At 42.8% G+C, this 16548-nt stretch overlaps 1 long non-coding RNA gene across 1 annotated transcript in view; it reads right to left on the bottom strand.

Moving 5' to 3' along the window:
- The window catches only part of LOC107556422 (uncharacterized), a 2678-nt gene extending 885 nt beyond the window's left edge, over positions 1–1793 (bottom strand). Inside the window, exons 1-2 of the long non-coding RNA XR_001605280.1 lie at positions 1756–1793; positions 1095–1190 (exon numbers count right to left, since the gene is read on the bottom strand). This is a non-coding gene — a long non-coding RNA (uncharacterized lncRNA). The remainder of the gene's footprint in view (positions 1–1094; positions 1191–1755) is intronic.
- Positions 1794–16548: the final 14755 nt, after the last annotated feature.

A 16548-nucleotide genomic window follows, 5' to 3' on the forward strand; every position in this document is an offset into this window, starting at 1 on the left:
ACAGGAGTACAATATGACAAAAATAAGTAATTACATTTTAAGAGTACATATTCAGGTTAAACATTTGTAAACAAATTCATATCTGTGTATTATGTTTAGATATAAAGGCCTTTTCAAACTGAGCATAGCAATGGATCCCAGAAATAAAATAAAACAGACATTCAATCTGTTGTACAAAAAGACAAGACAAACTGAACAGTTTGCCAGCTATACAATAATCTATTCTGAAACTGCTGCTTTGACATTTGAAAAGTGTTAAAAAAACAGCATTTTGGTTAAATACTGACATATATATTCTCTTTTGTGTGATTTCTAAAGACTGACGAGAAAACCATGATCAAGAGAGCACTCTCATAGGCCATGTCTTAAACGAGTGGTTTTCACGTCTCTATCACTCATATATTAGACTCCTTTTTTTTGTTCTCTTGCTTATCTGATTTCTTTATTTCTTTCAAACATCCTGTTTGATTTTTATATTTCTTTCACTTACTTATCTTTATTCTTTTCTGTCTTTGCTTTCTGACTTCTTTCCTCTGTGTTGTTTCCTTTACTCTTCCTTCATCTAAATTGTCAGACTCCTTGTTATCTAATTTTTATTTTCTTTCTTCACATTATTTTTCTTACTCTTCTTTAAAAAAGTTAAAATTATGTCATTAATTACTCTCTCATCTTCGGAACGCAAATGAAGATATTTTTGATGAAATCTGAGAATGCTTGTGCATTCCTCTGCTTGTAAACAAGGCACAGTGCATGCGTGTTCTACGTCAGAACGCTGGCTCCTAAGCTCTTGGATTTCATTAGAAATATCTTAATTTGTGTCCCGAAAATGAACAAAGGTCTTATAGGTTTGGAACGACATGAGGGTGAGTAATTAATGACAGAATTTTCATTTTTGAGTGAACTAACCCTTTAAGTATTTTTTTCTCTTCTTTCCAACTTTGTTCTTTTATTATACATTCCCTTTCCTTTTTTCTAGAAGTCTTTATTCCTTTCTGTCTTATATTGTTTCTGTGTCCTGATTTTTTTCTTGCCAGGTCTCGAGAATTGTCTGCATTATGCTAAATAACCAGAATATAACAGACAAAATTACTTACAAAACATGTCTTGTAAAAATCAGTAAGGTCCTCCTTTTCAAGGAAGAGTGGAAGGCCGTGGAGAACTGCTGTTCATCGCCCATTGATGTCAGATGTCTGTACAATTATTTAAAAAACTAATATTTAATATCACTCAAAGCACAAGCATTCAGCATAAAATATAATGAATATCTACTTATTCTGTGCAGGGTTTCACAAAACTGCAAAGTATGATTTTTCATTAAGCACACCTATGTGAATAAGCATGTACTATGTGGAAACATGGAATTGGAGAATTTTCATATTCCATAGCTTCCCTATTTTAATACGTTTTTCAGCAGTTGAGCTCTCTTTTCACTCAATAAACAAGTAGAACTTCCACTTCCACTGCATGAGTTTAAGTCCCCCCAAAAGAGCACATGACATTTGTTCAAACATTAAATACTGAAAAACGGATTACATAAAACTGCTTACTCACGTTTATTTCATGTTATAACTAGCAGTAAAGAGGAAGATTGATGTTTGTAATCTAGCTTGTAAGCCACTGGCTATTTAGTACGCTAACTGATGGTTACAGGAATGCTCGTCAGTAAAAACTAATGAAATCTGCTTTTTCTTTTCCTCAAAAACTATAGCTGGTACTGTGACAATATAGTTTATAAGTAGATCACCAAAAACTTACCTAATCTTGCGGCCACATTTCAAACACAATCTGACTCTGAAGTTCAGTTTGTTGTCTTCTTCTTGTGATGTTTTGTTTAAACCAACCTTCCACCACCTACTAGTGCACTTCCGCCACCTACTGGTCTAAAGTTATTACGGCATATAGTAGGATTGGGGAAATGTATATATATATATATTATTTTTTTTAATGTTGTCTCCAATCACCTGTACACGTTCACATTACACATACGCAGGGACTCCCAACACATTGAAGAAATAGGAGTAGCAGAACACATTCATGTTTTTGTCATATGCTGCAATTACCAAAATCCAGTAAATATATGAAGTTATTAATATAAATTTGATGATCTTGAAACGCTCTACTAGATTATGAGGCAGCAACAGCTTGTGGGCAAGCCAAAAAGCTGAAATCTTACTGTTATTTGACAGCTTGAAGAAAAAAAGATTCAGAACCCTATCTGTAAAAAAAAAACTAAAAGAAAACCTTAACCATTTCAAATTGTATTCACTCTAAAACTGTATTCATTGTTCTTTGCACCAGACAATGGAAACATACCTTTAATCCAACAAACTAGATGCTCTTAAGTACTGTTTATTAAAGTTGTTCAGTTTTACTATTGCATCCACCTGAAAGTTCACATAACACAGTGTAATTAAGTAAATTCAACAAATTTGTAAAAATTAGTTAGGTTTACTCGCTTTTCTTAAGTAGATTCAGTGATTACTTTTTACAGTGTATTGAAAATGAGGGAGGGGTTCACTCTTTTTTTCCACTGAATTTGTATCCTTCCATGCGCAAGCTAGTTATTGGACTTTTGGTCATTGACACAGATATTTTTCTGTGAGGGTTAGTGCTAGGGGATAAAATATACACATTGATCTTGCATACCCCTCAACAAATGTGCAGGTTGTGCCTCTGCTCCTCATAGCTCGAAGCATAGCAACAACTCTATGCAACTGATAGGCCAGTGCAGATGAGGACCTGTTCAGGTCCCTGAAGCTGCACGTCCCTTGCACACAGCACCCCAGCCTGTCTTGGAAGCATCGATTGTTACAACGATGCGTATGGACACTTCTTCTAAGGGCACCCCTGCCCATAAAAATGAAAGATCCTTCCAAGGGCTGAACTTGCGGCGATACTCCTGTGTGATGGCCACACTATGCGTGCCACAGCGCCATGCCCATCTCAGGACTCAGGCATGAAGCCAGTGCTGAAGGTCTCATATGCTTCAACCGATGTGGTGCAACCGCAGCCAAAGATGACATATGACCCAGGAGCATCTGAAATTATTTGAGAGGGACTGTTATTTTGTACTTGAACATTCTCAAGCAATTCAGCACTGAACGAGCACAATCTACTGTGAGGTGGGCTGTCACGGTGACGAGTCCAATTCTACACAGAGAAAAATTATGCTCTGCACAGGGGAGAGCTTGCTCTTTACCCAGTTGACCTGAATTCCCAGACAGGCTAGGTGCTCGAAAACCATGTCCCCTCTGTGCAAACATTAACTCTCGAGAGTGAGCTAAAATTAGCCATTCATCGAGGTAGTTGAGGATGTGAATGCCCACTTCCCTCAAGGGGGCAAGGGCAGCCACTGCAGCATTGGTAAAGACAGGGACAGCCCAAAGGGACCTTGTTTTGAAATGCTTTCCCCTCGAAGACGAACCGCAGGAATGGTATGACTTCGAAGGATCGAGATACGGAAGTACGCGTCCTTCAGGTCTATAGTCGCAAACCAATCCTGGTACCTTAACATGTTTCATGGTGAGCATCTTGAAGTGGAATCTGTGAAGGGCCTGATTCAGTACCCTCAAATCCAGGATCGGTCTGAGCTCCCCACCCTTCTTGGGTACAATGGAGTAGGGGCTATAAAACCCTTTCTCCATCGCAGCTAGGGGGACAGACTTAACAGTCCTTTGCTAAAGGTCGGCAATCTCCGCCCAAAGGACAGCAGCACACTCTCCTCATACTGAGGTATGACCCTGTGCAGACCCTGGCTTGATGGTCTTGCAGGATAGCCATTCCACTTCCGGGAAGAAAGGAACTGGGGTGGAGCGTCAGTGTCACAAAGTGTGAGTGTCACTCAGTCACAAGAAGGACATGAACCATCCACAAAAGCTACTTAAGCATGGGTGCAGCCCAAACACTGAAACACTGAACAACCGCAACCAGAATGACACGGACGGAAAGGCATGTTGTGCAATACTCAATCTGAACGTGAATGCTCTTTTAGATAAATTGCTCTTTTTGAGAAATTTTGTTCACAAAGATCGCAGATTAAACACCCAGGGGCACTCTCACTGCATTTATCTGTTTATGAGCAAAGGAGAGAGAGCTGCCTGTGCCTTAGATCCAATGACAAGGTTTTGGAGAGGTGAATGAAGTGCTGCTTCTCAGTAAGAGACGCTGCATCAGCTCCAAAGAACAGAACTAGTGAGCAAATGCCACACTGGCCAAATTATACCTGGATATCTGGGACGTGGCCAGCTATGCAAATTCTGCTCACCACTTCCAGTGGCACTTTTTCAGTGATGTCAGAGGTATCTGGGCTCCGAAGTGTGACTCCTAGTGTTGGAACTTTTACACAACATCGAAGTGACCAACTGAAAAGGAACATCTCCAGGTCACGCATGTAACCATGGTTCCCCAAGGGAATGAGACACTGCGTCAGAAAACGCTATGGGAAAGCATTCAGTGTGACCACGCTCTGAATCACATGTGTAATCAGTCCAATGGATGGGCGAGACGTCACAGGCGGGGTGACGTAGCGACCAGGAAACTTAAAAGCACATGCAGTGCAACCGGCATCAGGTTCTAGAAATGAAGCAAGCGCTCGCAGGGATGCCGGAAGTATGGCACTGAGATGCAGCATCTCGTTCCCTTGGGGAACTATGGTTACATGCGTAACCTGGAGACGTTCCCCTTCAGGAACTTGAGCTGCATCGGAAAACGCTGTAATGACTGTATCATTTATTTATTCAATATTCCTTTGTAATTATAGGGAATTAATGATTATTACCACATTCAGGTTTTGCTAGGACTTCGGATCTGAATGTCCCAAGTCCACCTGATCAAACCATAGGTAAATTTGTTAGTCTGCACTTCAAATCAGGGGTCGTCCAGCGAGCCGGTGATTCTTAGTATCTTTTAACAAATTTAATGTGTTTTCCTGGCCACGGTCAACACAATTATGATTATTTGTAATCTCTTAACAGAGGTAATTCTTATAAGTAAGCTACGAGCTAAGTAGCAAGGGATCCTTTTGGCATAGTTTTAACCTTGAAATTATATGAGCCAAGAAACTTCTTCTTTATAAATGAAACATGAATTTTATTGGCTAATCTAGATTACATTAAAAAACCTAACTAAAACATACACACACATACACACAAAGATTCAAGGAAAGGAGTCAACGGAGTTGCATTAAGTTTTCAAAGTCCTAACTCGTTTTACGAGTGGTTTTAAATTCAGCCTAGGTAGTTGCTCCGAGACTTTCAATGATTTTCAATGATTGTCTGTGTACACTCTGTTTCTTTGTCTGTGACAAAAGGAAGTAAGGGTTTTGGTCATGCAGTTTAAATCCCGTGTTTGCGGGCCTGAGGGCATCGGTTAATTTTACTCATCCTTTTTCTGCTGGATATACTAATTCTATGCACCCACGATCACGAGGCATCCATATGTCGTGAAAAGGCTTTTCAGCTCTGGTACAAAAGGTCTCTGTGGTATCTCTTGATTAGATTAATTCAAAGCCTCATGATGGTGATCCAGTGGCATCTCCGTGTCCTGTATATGAAATCCCTACAACGCTATAGGAACAAGTATGCCCACGTGGCCAGACTAACAAATCCCTGCCTAGTGTGGAAGAGCACAGCTAAGGCGAGAGAAAGGAGCCAGGAGTGGCGCAGAATGCAGGTAGGCACCTGACAAAGTAGACGGGGACATCCCGCAGCGTCCCGAAGGCCAACTTCAGAATGAGTGAGCCTTGACCCCCAAAGGAGAGGGGAGATCAGAGGAATCGAGGCTATGGAATAACATCCTTATCCACAGCTTAGCATAAGCTTCTCTGGCCAGAGGCCTCAGCCCCAGTGCACTGTGGAGGAAACGCATAACTAGGGGGTGGGTGTCTGCCTACTGACTGGCCACCGATAGGGGCATGGTAGGCTGCAACGGCCGCCACGTAGACCTTCAAGGTGGAGTGGGTCAACCCTGCGGAGAATCGTATCAGAATATAAGAATAAGTATAGCTTTTTATTTCTCCTCTTTCCTATTACTTGTTTCACTTCTGTTTCAGTTTTTTATAACCATTTCTTACTATGTGTCAGTAAGTTGTTGTTATTTTAACATGTGTGTTTGGCTCAGTGTTAATTTTTTTTTTTAGGATTACCGATAAATTAATGTAGTTTGATTTGTATTAGTTATCTATTTTTGTTTTAGTTACACTTGTAGTAATGTTGTCATTTTATTAGTTTTTTTCATTATGTCTACATAGGTTTTTTATTAAGTTTTAGTTGTGTTTAATTTGAGTTATTTCAGTACTTCAACAAACAAAATGGAAATTAAATAATATATATATATTGAATGTATTTATATATATGTAGATGTATATGTGTGTGGCTGTACATACACACATGTAGTTGTTTTTTGGTGTTTGGCTTAGTGTTATGTTACTCCAGCACTGTACCAACTGGGCAGTAAACTGGTTCGAGCTGGCGGTCTCTGCACCAAGAAGTGAAAAGCTTCCACTTCAGGGCATACAGTTTCCTCGTAGAGGCAGCTCTGGATTGGAGAATGATCTCAACATCCCCGGTTGAGAGACCGGAAGCTGCGAGATGTGCCCCATCAGGGGCCACACCCACGCTTCCACAGCTCCGGGTGGGGGTGAAGTTAGTACCCTCTGCCTGTGAAAGGAAATCCCTCCTGACGGGAGTCTCCCGTGTAGAGCCGTCGAGAAGGGAAATCAGGTCCGAGAACCATACTGGGCCCGGCCAGAACGGGGCTACTAGCAGCAGACGGGCGCACACTCTCCAGAACTCCCGGGAGCAGAGCGATCGGGGGAAAGGCGTACAGATGAAGCCTCGGCCAAGTCTGTACCATGACATCCAGCCCAAATGAAGCTGGATGAATCAGAGAGAACCAGAGGGGACAGTGCGATGTATCCTGAGTCGCAAACAGGTCCACCTGAGCCTGACCAAACTCTCCATATCTGCTTCACCATCTCGGGGTGAAGCCTCCATTCCCTGGGCCTCAGCCCCTGCCTTGATAGGATGTCAGCTCCCATATTGAGAGGCCCAGGAATGTGAACTGCTTTCAGCGAGAGGAGTTTCCCCTGGGACCACACAAGGATCTGGTGTGCCAGCCTGTAAAGGGGGCATGAACACAGACCTCCCTGGTGGTTGATATAAGAGACCACCGCTGTGTTGCCGGTGCGCACCAACACATGGCGATCTCTTAGGTCCGGGAGGAAGTCTTTCAAGGCTAGAAACACAGCCAGCATCTCCAGGCAGTTGATGTGTCATGTGAGATGGCGACCACTCCACAGACCGCGGGCCGAGCTGCCACTCATCATGCCGTTCCCCAACTGGTGAGAGATGTGACCGTTGCTAACATAGCACAGCGACAAAGAGCTCCCAGCACCGTGCCCTGAGACAGGAACCAAGGTTTCCTCCACATGTCTAAGGCACGTAGGCATCGCTGCATGACCTTGAGCATGCGGAGTGGGTTTCCTCTCGGGGAGAACCCCTTGGTCTTGAGCCACAACTATAGGGGTCTCATGTACAGCAGGCCAAAAGATATCACATTGGACACAGCTGCCATCAGACCCAGCAGTTTCTGGAACTACTGACAGTGAGTGACCGGCTTTCTCTCTCGAGACTGCAGTGAGGATCGACTCGAACCAAGCAGGAGACAGACATGCCTGCATCGTGGTCGAATCCCACACCACACCCAGATAAGTGGTTGTCTGTATGGGAGAAAGCACACTTTTCTTGGCGTTAAGTCTTAACCCCAGCTCTTTCATGTGAGCAAGAACAACATCTCGATGCCGAACCGCCATCTGCTCATATTGAGCTAATATCAACCAATTGTCGATGTGGTTGAGTATGCAGAATCCCTGGAGTCACAGAGGAGCCAGAGCAGCATCCACACACTTCATGAAAGTGCAGGGTGAGATTGCAAGGCCGAACTGAATAATCTGGTAAGCTTTTGCCCCCAAAAGCAAACCTCAGGAACTTCCATCCTTCTTTGGAACGATGAACTACCGGCATTAGAACCCAGACTCTCTGTCGAGAGGAGGGACCACCTCAATGGCCTACTTCCTCAAGAGAATGTTTACTTCTTGTTCCATAACCAGAGCCTGTGGGGGGAATGACCCCATTGAAACGAGATAGAGGAGAACCGAACTGGATTCAGTAGCCTCTTTCTACAGTGCGCAGGACCCATTGAGACACATTTGGCAGAAATTTTTTTTCAGAAGAAAAGGTCTACTAAGGGAATCAGTCTCTCGAAATTGACCTCTGGTGTAATCAGAGCAGCTAGGTCGGTGCCCTGAATTGGCGAACCGGCAGGGGACGGCCAAACTAGCTACTCTAGAAACCTCTGAAGAGGTAGCGAGCCTCTTAGTACCACTACGTTTCCGGGCGGTGACTGAGAGAAGCGCTCGCCGGAGACCGCTACGCCCTGAAGCACCATAGGTGGCAGGGTTGGCAGAACGATCTCCTGAGGGCACTGAGGAGAGACAGGCACCATATAATGAGGTGTACACCGCTCTTCCCCAGTGGGGCCTGCCCTCCGAAGTCCTGAGCCATGGCATCAGGACTCTCTTAGCTGAAGTCTCCTATATTGAAAACGTTGGTCCTCAGACCTGCGTCATCCCCTAGGAAGGCAGGGCCCAATGAGACACGCTTGGCAGGGGCTCCCACACCGCCAGGTGATCTACTAAGGGAACCAGTCTCGCGAGACTGGCCTCTGGTGCACTTAGAGGGGCTAGGTCGTGCCCTGAAGCGGCGGAACGGCAGGGAACAGCCAAACTAGCTGCTCTAGAAACCTCAGAAGAGGTAGCGAGCCTCTTAGTACCGTTCTATGTTTCCTGGTGGTGACTGTTTTAGCCGAAGACTATCCAGCAAGAATGACGGTCCTCAGATCCGCCGTCCGCTAGAAGTCTTCGGCCCGAGGAGCTGGAACACGGTTGGTTGGGGCTGCTCCCGCACCTCGGAGGAAGAGAGGTAAACGCGTGCTCTCACTCGAGAAATTTTTATCCCAAGAGCTCCTGTATATCTAATTTCTCATAGTCTGGTGAAATACTTAATTTAATTCCTCAGAATAAAATGGAGCCAAACAACCAGACAAGTAAACACGATCTGATGTGATAAGATTCATATAAATAAACGAGAATGATGTAATGCACGCGTTGCCTCGGCAGCGCGAGCCGCTCGGTTATACAAACAATATCAATCTCCTCGGAGAAAGATAGCTGCAGCAGCGAGCTCTCACTCAGAGGGGGAAGAAACCTCAGCGCAGGCTTCCGAACCATGAAAGAGAGCACTAGATCTAGGGAATGCGTGTGGAGATAGGGAGAGCCCGTCTCCAGCCCATCTGCCAGATCATGTGCGATCCCCGCGATCTCAATCGCCACCGTGCCTCAGCAGTAGCGGGACCGCAACCGCAAGATCACAGGCACGGACACACTCCTCAGAGCTTGATTCCCTGCAGGTAATCCCATATGTGTATTCTTCCATGCTAAGGTTTACCTCTTGGTAAACCCATGTCTTCATTTGAAAGACCCGCTCTGTCAGTCTCTGCTGGCAGTTGTTCCATCCCTACTCCAAGGTAGGACCTGCCTCAGAGACTCATTCCATAGGTAGTACTGCCCCCATATCTGTCCATATCAGTATCTCCACACGTTACCTCCCTACGGGTAGGATGCGGTCTCCGTAGAGACCTTTTCCTGAATGCTCGCTTCTCCATTGTTCTGCCAGGTTGAAAGAACAAATAGGGAAGAATTGAAGCTGTCTTTCACTGAAGGTTGAAATCCCTTAAAAAAATGTTTTTTTGTGGATGGAACAGCAGCATGGCCTTCTCCTGCAGCGATGTACTCCCCATTTGCTAGCCTTAGGTACCAAGGTCAGTGAATTTGCGCTGGGGCTTTGGGAAGCTTACAACCTTGGCATAGCTTTGCATTGACACGTCACGGCTTGTCAACAGACATTCTGGATTCGGACAGCAATAAAATCACTGTCTACCCCCTGTAAATGGTGAAAATCCCTTACATACCCCTGAGAAACAATTATCATCCGAATAGGGCTTAAGCCTAGAAACAGGGTTTCCAGTGCACACTTGGAGTAAGTCTGCAAAAATTAAATAATACATTTCACTAATTTAGCATTAAACTGTTGCAATAGTATGCAACAGTTTAATGCTAAATTAGTGAAATGTGTTAAATATATTTAATTAATTTCACGTTGTAAAGCTTTAAGTGAAAATGTCTATGCTTCATCTGTTGTAATTAGTTTTGTTCTTCATGTCCATAGACCTTTTGTCTGCAATTCATGTTACATTATTGTTTCACATTTGGTGTTAATAGACTTTAAATCAAAATGCTGAGCACACAAATCCAGGTATCACCAAAGACACACCAGATTTACTTGAAGTGTGAAACTGACATTTTCACTGTCAAGCCTATGTTGAATTCTAATTTTAGCATCTCTTCTACCCTCAGCACTTTGATTTCTGTGGATGAGAGATTGAGCTCTGAAAGCTAGAAGATTCACCTCTGGAAGTGCTGACAAGAAATGCTCCAGGTCTCTTAACTGACATCACCCATAAAAGTCACCAGTGCTATTCTATTAGAATGTGAATGTGATTCACTGACACAAGGATAATGCAGTGTTCTGATCAAGAACCATGTGCAACAGTTTCTCAACTGTTTTATTTTTTTCGTTCAGATTTAACATTATCTGACCAAAAGGGGAATGCCCATTACATTTTGAATGTGTGTGTGTGCGTACACCTTCCACAAATAATTTGTTTTAAACTGAACATTCTTTCATCACCAGTCCTCATGTCACTCCAGAGTATATTTTTCAACTATCACATCGCAAAAGAAGCTATCAAAATGTCAAACCTGCCCTTTCAATCATTAGTGGTTTAGTTGCAATGTTAATTGCTTATGCCTAGTTCACACTACAGGATTTTAAGCCCGACTTAAGACCGATTTGCAAGTTAACGAGCTCGCCGACAGGGGGAAAATCAGTGGGTGATCAGCGCTCGGCAATCTTTATGTGTGAACTACTGAACGACACATCAAAGAGGCTCGCTGATGCATCGCCGACGAATATAGTAGACGCCAAACGAATATCTAGCATGCTAAATATCTGGACCAGTCGGCTGACTCAACATCACGTGGTGTCAGGTGTTGCGATGAGCTACAGCCAATGAGAGAGCAAGGCATGAGTTAAGGTCAGTGGAAGATAAACAGCAGCAGCAAGACGGATTTAAGAAAAGTTTGGACAAGAAATGGAGCTAATTTTTTCATCACGCAAACAGCTTGCAGCACTAATTTCTTCCCTATGTTCATTTTCAAATAAATCTCCTCGGAGAAAGATAGCTGCAGCAGCGAGCTCTCACTCAGAGGGGGAAGAAACCTCAGCGCAGGCTTCCGAACCATGAAAGAGAGCACTAGATCTAGGGAATGCGTGTGGAGATAGGGAGAGCCCGTCTCCAGCCCATCTGCCAGATCATGTGCGATCCCCGCGATCTCAATCGCCACCGTGCCTCAGCAGTAGCGGGACCGCAACCGCAAGATCACAGGCACGGACACACTCCTCAGAGCTTGATTCCCTGCAGGTAATCCCATATGTGTATTCTTCCATGCTAAGGTTTACCTCTTGGTAAACCCATGTCTTCATTTGAAAGACCCGCTCTGTCAGTCTCTGCTGGCAGTTGTTCCATCCCTACTCCAAGGTAGGACCTGCCTCAGAGACTCATTCCATAGGTAGTACTGCCCCCATATCTGTCCATATCAGTATCTCCACACGTTACCTCCCTACGGGTAGGATGCGGTCTCCGTAGAGACCTTTTCCTGAATGCTCGCTTCTCCATTGTTCTGCCAGGTTGAAAGAACAAATAGGGAAGAATTGAAGCTGTCTTTCACTGAAGGTTGAAATCCCTTAAAAAAATGTTTTTTTGTGGATGGAACAGCAGCATGGCCTTCTCCTGCAGCGATGTACTCCCCATTTGCTAGCCTTAGGTACCAAGGTCAGTGAATTTGCGCTGGGGCTTTGGGAAGCTTACAACCTTGGCATAGCTTTGCATTGACACGTCACGGCTTGTCAACAGACATTCTGGATTCGGACAGCAATAAAATCACTGTCTACCCCCTGTAAATGGTGAAAATCCCTTACATACCCCTGAGAAACAATTATCATCCGAATAGGGCTTAAGCCTAGAAACAGGGTTTCCAGTGCACACTTGGAGTAAGTCTGCAAAAATTAAATAATACATTTCACTAATTTAGCATTAAACTGTTGCAATAGTATGCAACAGTTTAATGCTAAATTAGTGAAATGTATTATTTAATTTTTGCAGACTTACTCCAAGTGTGCACTGGAAACCCTGTTTCTAGGCTTAAGCCCTATTAATCATTAGTGGTTTAGTTGCAATGTTAATTGCTTATGCCTAGTTCACACTACAGGATTTTAAGCCCGACTTAAGACCGATTTGCAAGTTAACGAGCTCGCCGACAGGGGGAAAATCAGTGGGTGATCAGCGCTCGGCAATCTTTATGTGTGAACTACTGAACGACACATCAAAGAGGCTCGCTGATGCATCGCCGACGAATATAGTAGACGCCAAACGAATATCTAGCATGCTAAATATCTGGACCAGTCGGCTGACTCAACATCACGTGGTGTCAGGTGTTGCGATGAGCTACAGCCAATGAGAGAGCAAGGCATGAGTTAAGGTCAGTGGAAGATAAACAGCAGCAGCAAGACGGATTTAAGAAAAGTTTGGACAAGAAATGGAGCTAATTTTTTCATCACGCAAACAGCTTGCAGCACTAATTTCTTCCCTATGTTCATTTTCAAATAAACAAGTCCTGTTTCACTTGTTGTTTCGTGCCATTCCCATTCAACTTCTCGCGTGTGTTTTCATGACAAAACGTGGTTTGGGGACGGGATAGAGTTGTTGGGTGACAGAGTTGTTCTCAGCTCGTGTAGTGTGTGACCCACTGTTGCGGATCATTTACGTAGTGTCACGTAGTGTGAACACCACAACGACTTCAAGACAGCCAAGAAGTCATGTAGTCTGAACAGCACAGCGATCTGCCAACATTTTAAGTCATGTAGTGTGAACAAGGTTTTATATAACTACTATAACCTAACTTAAAAAAATAATAATAAGACAAGTTGTTACCCTTCCTTACTAACTGAAAACTCTACTATTAAACCCAAAAATCTTGCTTTTAAATAACGAAATGTGCAATACACATTTTTAAATTATTTATTAATGATCCTGTTTTTTTTTTTTTAGCTAAAAAACCTGAACAGGCTTGTGTAACTACAATAGCTACATGTTACAACTACAATAATAATCAGTGAAGTCATTTTTCAATGAGGTGAATGTTGGGTTAATGCATGAAGCTGTTCATATCCTAATAGAATTATTATATGGTGAAAATATGAAGACTTTTATTATGAATGGGTGTTGTATCATGTGAAAAATTTGCAGCAGTGTGTCTTGTCAGAGAGGCGGCAGATCAGTTATGTTAAAGAGAAATAAAATTAATATTGGTGGCAGTTTTATTAACTCATTTTTATTAACACACAGAGGGTATGTTTTTTAAAACCAGTTGGGGGAATGATGGAAATTCAATTGAATACAGATTTAAAGCAAACATATATCAATAAAATAATATTTTCATTATAATTAATTATTATAATGCTTACAGGAATTAAAAACAAATACAAAGGAATCCTTGATTGTAATCATGGTAACATCTGTCCCTTAAACTGTGAGGCGAGCACCACTTTCACTGCATTCCCCTGTGACAGCCTTAACCACTTTGGAAGGATATGCTGAAAAAGGAGAACAATACATAAAGTAATGCAAAATAAATAATGAGTGGAGAGAATTACAGCTACAACGGTCATAAAATGGGACTTTAAAATGCTGTGTGCTCCATCATGTACATATTCAGTGCAGCAATGATTGAAAGGGTCCTTCAAATTTGATGGATTCTTGAATGGGAGGGAAACGAGGAAATCAAAATAAATTCCATACTAGACCTCTCCTGCGTCCCCTAATTGGGCAGTTCAGACATAGTGCCAATTACTACCAGCTGTGCTGCATGATAAAGTCATGTGACAGTCAGATAAATGATAGCCGAATGAGAGTAAATGACCAACCATATTCAGATGGTGCTTCATAACATTTAGAAGCTCCCTCAAAAAGATTGTCCTTGGTAGGATCCAGGGATGGGCAGTATTTCAGATAAATGAATTTAAAGTACGTATTTGAAATACAAAATACTATTTTGTATTTTAAAGCCTTTGAAAAAAAATCAAATGTCGCCCTTTATCATGGTGCTGATTTCATGCATCGGATTAGTTCAGACATAACCTCTCTTCCCAACACATGAGCTGTAGCTGTACAATTCCATTCAGCATTGGGTGAGCGACGTTTCTGGAATAAAATAAGCTGAAGATGTCATGGTCAATTCTACTTGTTGATTTAAGGTAAATTAGTGCATCATTCAGATTTGCCATCAGTTAACATGAAAGAATAAAAAAGGGGAAAAATAGTGTTAGCCAATCAGTCTTGATAGTTAATCTTGTCAAAAGTTTTGTCTGAGTAGCTTTTAGTGGGCAGAAATTATTGGAACGGTGGAGTGGAAAAAGAAGCATGAACGAATTAGTAATTTCTCTTGTAGTGGAAGCGTTCTGTGCAGTTGAAGCCTTGTTTATACTCTCGCCTGTCTCTGCAACGCAAACCTGCTGACTGCATGCGCTGCTGAACGGCGAAGGCTTTTATACTTGACACGCTCCCATTGTATAATTTAGTGAAATGACAGGGGGCGACACGGAGTAATTGTTCTCCAACCCTTATGAAAATTACCCATGCTTTTATTGTAGTCAAAGCATAGTAACCATGTTTTTTGGCGTATTGACAATTTGTATAACCACAGATTTTCTACATATACCATGGTTAAAATATGTTTAGTGTAGCAAAAGCCATGGTTAATTTTCGGTTACCGTGGTTTAACTATTGTAACCACAATTCCCCTTCAGGAACTCGAGCTTTGTCAAAACGCTTTGGGAACGCCCCGGCAAGACCATGTACTGAAGTATGTATGAAATCAGTCCAATAGAGAAGTGAGACGTCATGAGCGGGTGACGTGAGCAACCAGGAAGTATAAAAGCGCAAATGGCAAACACACATGTTAGCTTCTGCTCTTCAGCAAGCGCGTCTTTGTATGTGTGTGTGTGTATGTGAACGAAGCACTCAGTCAATATCAAATAAGAAGTGAAAGTAAATATGCCAAAGTCAAAGGCAAAATCTGTGGCGAGCGGACGGCATTTCAAGTTGTGTGTTCCTCCCTGCCCACGTTAAATCTCGGGTGAGGATACACACGATTTGTGCATCGTCTGTTTGGGAGCGGCACATGCACGGTCAGCTCTCGAGGGGGCTGACTGTCATGATTGTGAGCTTCTCCCGCTCCGTGTGCTCCACTCCCGCCTGTCCGACTTTGATGAAAGCGGCCAGGTTCATGATCCTACTGGGTCCAGCCACACTGCTGCCGAGGCACAGCGGCGGCTGTTATCGTGGGGATCGCAAGTGGATTTAGCGGAGGGATATATAGCCAAATTAAATATCGATTGGCCAGCCGAGAAACAGGACGCTCGTCCCAAAAGCAAATTGGATGAGCGTTAATAAGACCAAAATCACAGCCTTCATGACGGGGCCTTCTGTTTTTCACTGATCTCCATGCTAAGGTATCAAGATCGTGCGAGAAACCGTATTCGTCCCGACTCTTCAGCCCCACTGTGCCGAATTACTCTAACATCATGCTGGATTTTGACATCAAGATTTCAAAAGCTTGTGTCTTGAAAGGGCTTAAAGATAGAGATCTACTGTAAATTAGAAAAATGTTGGACATGACCGAAAGTTTATGTGGGGTGTAAATATACTCGTCTAATTTACATATTATGACGTCATCAGAGGCGGCCATTTTGAATTTCATAATATTCAGGAAATAGTAGATATTGAATTGATGTTTGAACTTATTTGCATGTTTTAAAAAAAAATAATTTATGCTCATTCCAAATGATCAGAAAAGAGGAAACCAACAATAAACAGGAGAAAGTGCTAAATTGTTACTATATTACTATACTATATAGTAGTAAAACGCATGTGAACAGTAGCCTACTTTTTGATCCGTAATATTTAGGAAATAATGAATGGATGTTTGAACTTATTTGCATGTTTTTTTGTTTTTTTTCTTCAAATTATCAGAAAAGAGGAAACCAACAATAAAACAAGAGAAAGTACTAAATTACCAACAGGCTCATCAAAGCGTTTGATCAAGTCCTGATACACTTCTTCATTTCTCAAATAAACCCAGCCATCATTGTCATCGCTATTTCCAGCCCCATTTAGATCCAGATCACCCCTGCTGCCTCTACCATGTCTCCCGGCTCTCCCACACACAGCACGTCCACTCCCACCTCTTTGGGGCAGCTAGTGCTACTTTCAGCCCTATTTCTCCTTCCCCTGCTGCCTCTAGCAACAGCTCTC

This window comes from Sinocyclocheilus grahami, unplaced genomic scaffold, assembly GCF_001515645.1.
Source record: "Sinocyclocheilus grahami isolate Dianchi unplaced genomic scaffold, SAMN03320097.WGS_v1.1 scaffold567.1, whole genome shotgun sequence".
Taxonomy (NCBI): domain Eukaryota; kingdom Metazoa; phylum Chordata; class Actinopteri; order Cypriniformes; family Cyprinidae; genus Sinocyclocheilus; species Sinocyclocheilus grahami.